Source organism: Triticum aestivum, chromosome 3A, assembly GCF_018294505.1.
Source record: "Triticum aestivum cultivar Chinese Spring chromosome 3A, IWGSC CS RefSeq v2.1, whole genome shotgun sequence".
Taxonomy (NCBI): Eukaryota; Viridiplantae; Streptophyta; class Magnoliopsida; order Poales; family Poaceae; genus Triticum; species Triticum aestivum.
In genome coordinates this window covers 691,609,872-691,616,020 of record NC_057800.1, presented here as the reverse complement: position 1 = coordinate 691,616,020, position 6,149 = coordinate 691,609,872, and the positions used below count along the sequence as shown (strand labels likewise).

The 6,149-nt window shown below is 47.0% G+C and overlaps 1 pseudogene; it reads right to left on the bottom strand.

Moving 5' to 3' along the window:
• Nucleotides 1-5,194: 5,194 nt before the first annotated feature.
• LOC123063887 (uncharacterized) lies at nt 5,195-5,333 on the bottom strand (annotated as a pseudogene).
• Nucleotides 5,334-6,149: the final 816 nt, after the last annotated feature.

Below are 6,149 nucleotides of genomic sequence, written 5' to 3'. Positions count from 1 at the left end.
GTCTGATGCCCGATGGCTAGGTTAGGTCAAGAGAAAGTTTTGGGCCGATTCCCCAATGGGCTGTTGAGCCTGCTGTCTGTCCAACAGCCTAGATGACCCTGTTTTGGTCCATTCCACGCTAAAACGTATAACGTTTTTTCGCTAAAACGCCAAAATAGCACGCTATAGCATGTTTAGCGTCGTAGCGAGCAAATGTGCTCAAACGTAACGTGAGCCTCCCAAATATGCTATAGCGACGCTAAAACGCCGAAATAGCGCGCTATTCATTTCATTGTGCAAACCTCGCACTCGCGTGTTGTTACTCTACATTTGTAGAACCTTGCACTCCGTGAAACGCACATCCAGATGATTGCAACTTTGGCCTGTAGTGCCGCCGCCGCCACTGGTACTTCTAATTTTCAGTATTGATGGTGCCAAGCTAGAGCCATTGATCGATCTGAGTCAAGTGTAGCAAGCTGGAGAGTACACTGAAGCTGCTCTCGGTGTGGATTTCTAACCTCTAAGTTCCATATAAATGGGAAGCTCTAGCTGCTTTGCCCTCCATTCTCATGGTGTTCCTCCCGTGTCCGCCGGTGGATAGCTCCACTATATGGTCCTTGTTTTACTTTGTTTGGGCTGCTGCTGTTGTACAGGAATGTGGGTCGATCTGACGGCCCTTCGACAATGCCTTGTTCTGTATTTTACCTGCTGTTTTGGTTTCGAGATATGGTCCATTAGAGCAAGGGGCGGAAGGGGGATTCCTAGAATTCAATGCAGCCGAGGTGTGTGGGTAGGGATTATGGAGGACGCACTTCCCATTTCCACAATAGGTTTGGATTGCAGCCATCGCACACAATATATTTTGTAAGAAGTTATGAAAGCATCTCAATCTCCATACATGAAGACCCACAGGTATATATTGATTGATCGAGGGATTACATAGGGAGGCGCAGCCGTGGCTAACAGCCAGAGAGATTACAGGAGATGGGATAGAGAGGTTTAAACAGAAATATCTCTAACTAGTCTAACATCTCAATATCTTAATTTGATACTCAAGTCTGCGCCTATATGTTGTTACACGTGACTATGTAAGGTCTAACACCCTCTCTTAATCTAAGCTTCTTAAGTTTAGTTTAAGCTTGAATTCTTCAAATGGTCCTGTAGGCAAGGCCTTTGTGAAACCATCTGCAACTTGATATTTTGAAGAAACAAACCGAATCTCCAATTCCTTGCTTGCAACCCTTTCTCGAACAAAGTGATAATCAACCTCAGTATGCTTAGTTCTAGCATGAAAGATAGGGTTAGAAGAGAGATATGTGGAACCAAGATTGTCACACCAAAGACATGGAGTTTGTATGTAACATATCCCAAGCTCCTTGAGCATAGACTTTACCCATATGATTTCTGCTGTTGCGTTTGCCATTGCCTTGTAGTCCGCCTCAGTAGAGACGGTTGCCTGTTTCTTTGCACACCATGAAATAAGATTAGGTCCAAAGAAAACTGCAAAACCACATGTGGACTGTCTATCATCCAAACAACCAGCCCAGTCAGAATCAGAGAATGCACTAACAAGTGTGGAAGATGACTTGCTGAAAGTTAGTCCAACGCCCAAGGTGTGCTTTACATATCTCAAGATGCGTTTAGCATCAGTCCAATGGGCTGAAGTGGGTGCATGAAGAAACTGGCACACTTTATTTACGGCAAAAGAAATATCAGGCCTGGTGAGTGTCAAGTACTAGAGTGCACCTACCAAACTCCTGTACTTGGTGCCATCCTCTGAATTCAAGGGAACACCCTCCGCAAGAGACAATTTTTCTGAGCTAGAGAGTGGTGTTGGAGATGGTTTACAACCCTGCAACCAGCTTTATTCAAAAGATTAGATGCATATTTCTCCTGAGAGAGATGAAGACCACCTTCTGTTTTTCTTTTGACCTCAATACCAAGAAAGTAGCGAAGATCTCCAAGATCCTTAAGAGCAAATTCTGAGTCCAAATCTTTCAGAAGAGCTGTTACTGTCTCATTTGATGAACTAGTGACAATAATATCATCCACATAAATGAGTACAAAGATAACTGTATGTGACTTATTGTAAATGAACAGGGATCTATCAGACATGGAAGGAATAAAGCCAAGTGTGTTCAATTTAGAGCTTAGACGGGAATACCATGCACGTGGAGCTTGCTTGAGTCCATAGAGAGACTTATCAAGTCTGCAGATGTAAGATGGTTTATGTTGATCCTCAAACCCAACTGGTTGCTTCATATAGACTTTCTCTTCCAGAACACCATGAAGAAACGCATTCTGCATATCTAGCTGTCGGAGACTCCATCCTCTGGACACAACAATGGACAAAACAAGACGAATGGTGGCGGTTTTAACAACATGACTAAAAGTATCCTCATAATCCAGTCCATACCTCTGCTTGAACCCCTTGGCAACAAGTCTAGCTTTATACCGATCAATGGTACCATCTAACATGCGTTTGATTCTATACACCCATTTGCAATCAATGACATTTCTACCGGGCCGTGAAGGGACAAGATGCCACATATGATTTTTCTGAAGAGCATGAAACTCCTCCATAGCCAGCCACCACTTAGGATCAGCCAGAGCTTCAGGAACGGTGTGGGGTTCTCCTGTGGAAATAGAAGAAACTAACCCATACTTAGTTTTGTAATTAACCGGTTGTATTATGCCGTCGCAAAGACGTGTACGAGGAGGCGTGGTGACGGGTGGTGGCATAGGCACAGAAGATCCATCAGCAACATCCAGCTGCAGACAAGACCTTGATGATCCCGAGACGACATCAGCACTAGAGCCCGCCGGATCAGTTGTGGCAGGGCTAGCAGACGCGGAGACGGGCGAGGCCACATAAGATCTGAGTGGGCGGGCCAGATCAGCATCGGATCCAGTGGCGGGCCCGCCTGGCGCAGAGGTGACAGAGGCCCGTGGGGGGGGGGGGGGGCGCCTGGCATAGGTTCATGGGACCGGCGCGTACCGCGCTGTTGGCTGGTTCCCCGGCGATGATTGGTGTGTGGCGCCCGCGGAGCCCAGCTCGGACGAAGGGTGATACGTGTCACTTGGGGACAGGCACGAGGCGGGGGATGGTGGAGGGCCCCGAGCCGGCTGACTCGACGACGATCCCGAGGGTGGTGCGGTCGGACCTGACACGTCCAGACGGGCCGATCCCAAGGTAGATTGCACGGGATCGCGTGTGTGCGCGCTGGAGCCCCCTGATTCACTAGTTTCCACGCCGTTTTCTTCGATGATTCTTCCTGGAACAGTAAACTCAGGGATAACAGGAGATATATTAGTCATATTTGGGTCCGTACAAATATCATCACCCACACACGAGACACCGGAAATATGAGATGGGATTAGATGGATTTGTTTACTAAGGAGGGGAGTAGATGTGCAAAGGGAAACTGAGTTTCATCGAAGACACCGTCACGGGAGATATACACACGACCTGTAGAAACATCAAGGCACTTGACACCTTTGTCTAGCGAACTATAGCCAAGAAAAACACACTGTTTGGAGTGATACATGAGCTTGCGAGTGTTATAGGGATGAAGGTTGGGCGAACATGCACAACCAAAGACTCGAAAGGCAGTGTAATCTGGTGTGACATGAAGAAGATGTTCAGTGGGAGTTTCATGGGCTATAGTGCGACTGGGCCACATGTTAATAAGGTGAACAATGGTAAGGAACGCTTCATCCCAAAATTTGAGGGGCATGGAGGCAGAGGCTAAAAGGGCTAAGCCTACCTCGACAATATGTCGATGTTTACGTTCAGCAGAGCCATTCTGCTGATGTGCATGTGGGCATGAAACATTGTGGGAGATACCCATCTTTCAAAAAAAAGAGTTTAGTTTCTCGTACTCACAACCCCAGTCTAACTATACAACAATAATTTCGCTATCGAATTTTTGCTCTACAAGAGCTTGAAAGTTATGAAACACTTGAAACATGTATATGAAGATAGATCCATGTATATTTACCAAAGCATGATATTTACTAAAGTCACCAATAAAGCTCACATAGTATTGGTGTCTACCAACAGAGGTGGGTGCTGGACCCCATACATCAGAAAAGATAAGTTGCAAAGGTTTTGTAGAGACACTAATAGACACGGGATATGGTAGTTTATGACTTTTAGCTCGTTGACATGAATCACAAATTGTTTCTGAGTTTCTCTCACGAACAACTGGGATATTATTTCTACTAAGAATACGATGAACAATAGCAAACAATGGATGACCTAAGCGCCTATGCCACCGTTTAGCAGAAAGCTATATGGCACCATACACTTGTTTATTGTATTGGCAGTACTTCAGAAGCAACAGATAGAGGCCTTGCACACAAACACCTCTATGAAGGATTTTCTTGATGACCTGATCTTTGATAAAAAAAAGTATGGATGAAACTCTAGAAACACATTGTTGTCAAGGGCAGTACGATGAATAGATAACAAAGTTTTGGAAGCATTAGGAACATGCAAAAATTCATTGAGCTCAATATGACTTATCTCCATACCTGCACCATTGGCGGCGATGTAGACTTGATCATGGCCACAAGCGGCGGTGTAGAATTGATCATGGCCATGATACTATTCATGCATTGTCAACTTCTCCAATTCACTAGTGATGTGATTCGTAGCGCCTGTGTCCATATACCAATTGGTATCGACACCATAAGACACATATGCTGCAGCTGCAACTTTCTTGCTTTGGGAATTATTACCATCGACATAGCGCCAATCACAATCTTTTGCAAGGTGATTCGTTTTCTTACAAATTTGGCAACGTCCCTCATAACCATCATACCCTTGGAAGTGACGCCTCATGTTGTTGTTGGGGGGACGTCGAGTGTTGTTGCCGCCGCCACCAGAGGGGTTTTGGTGATAGTGGCCGCCACCACCACCACCACGATAGCCTCCTCCTCCATCGTTCTGATGGTAGCCACCACCAGAACCGCCACCAGTGTGGTAGCCGCCGCCACCAGTGCCGTTGTAGCCACCTCCGCCAGTGCCGTAGCCGCCGCCACCAGGAGCACCGTAGCCACCGCCGTTTCCTCGAGAGCCACCGCCACCGCCACTGCCACCCTTCTGATTGCGGTAGCCACCCTTGCCGTCATTTTGGGCGTCCCCTGGAAGCAGCGTTTGCCGATGACTTGAAGCCGCTAGCCCCGCCGCCATGGAACATCTTGATCCGTTGGTCGAAGTTCGCCACCAGAGAGAAAAGAGCATCGATGGTGACAGGTTCAGTACACACGTCGAGGGCAGAGATGATTGGATGATAATCCATGTCCAGGCCTGCAACGATGAAGGAGATGAGCTCTCCCTCCCCGAGTGGTTTTCCGGCCGCCGCGAGATCATCGGAGAGGGAGCGTATGCCCGAAGTATGCCAAGGTCGACTGAGTACCTTTCTATGCGTTGGTTAGCGCATATCGGATGTTGTTGACGCGTGATAAAGAGACGGCAGAGAACATGGCCGCGAGTGCAGCCCAAACCGCATGTGATGATTCAAGCGATGGAACTTGGACAAGAACTCCTTTGGACAGGTTGCGGAGGAGATAGGCGACGATCTGTTGATCCTGGATCAACCAGGGAGCATAAGCAGGGTTTGCAATCACCTGGTCCTTGCCATCTTTGTCTTTGATGGTAATGGTTTTGGGAGGCTCCTCTAGGGTTTGATCTATATAGCCATACAAGCCGGCGCCCATTATCTGGGATCGTGCTTGAGCTCTCCAGAGAACATAGTTCGTCTGGGAGAGAGGCTCGGAGGTGTTGTAGTTTAGGCCGGTGGTAATGGGGACGGCGAAGGACGACATGATGGGAGGGAGGTGGTGAGAGAACGATGGAAATTAGCTAGATGTGATGGAAGGGCCTGCTCTGTATACCATGTAAGAAGTTATGGAAGCGTCACAATCTCCATACATGGAGACCCGCAGGTATATATTGATTGATCGAGAGTTTACAGAGGGAGGCACAGACGTGGCTAACAGCCAGAGAGATTACAGGAGTTGGGATAGAGAGGTTTAAACAGAAATATCTCTAACTAGTATAACCTCTCAATATCTTAACTTGATACTCAAGTCTGCGCCTGTATTTTGTTACACGTGACTATGTAATGTCTAACATATTTCACTGTAGAACACTACTTTGGCAA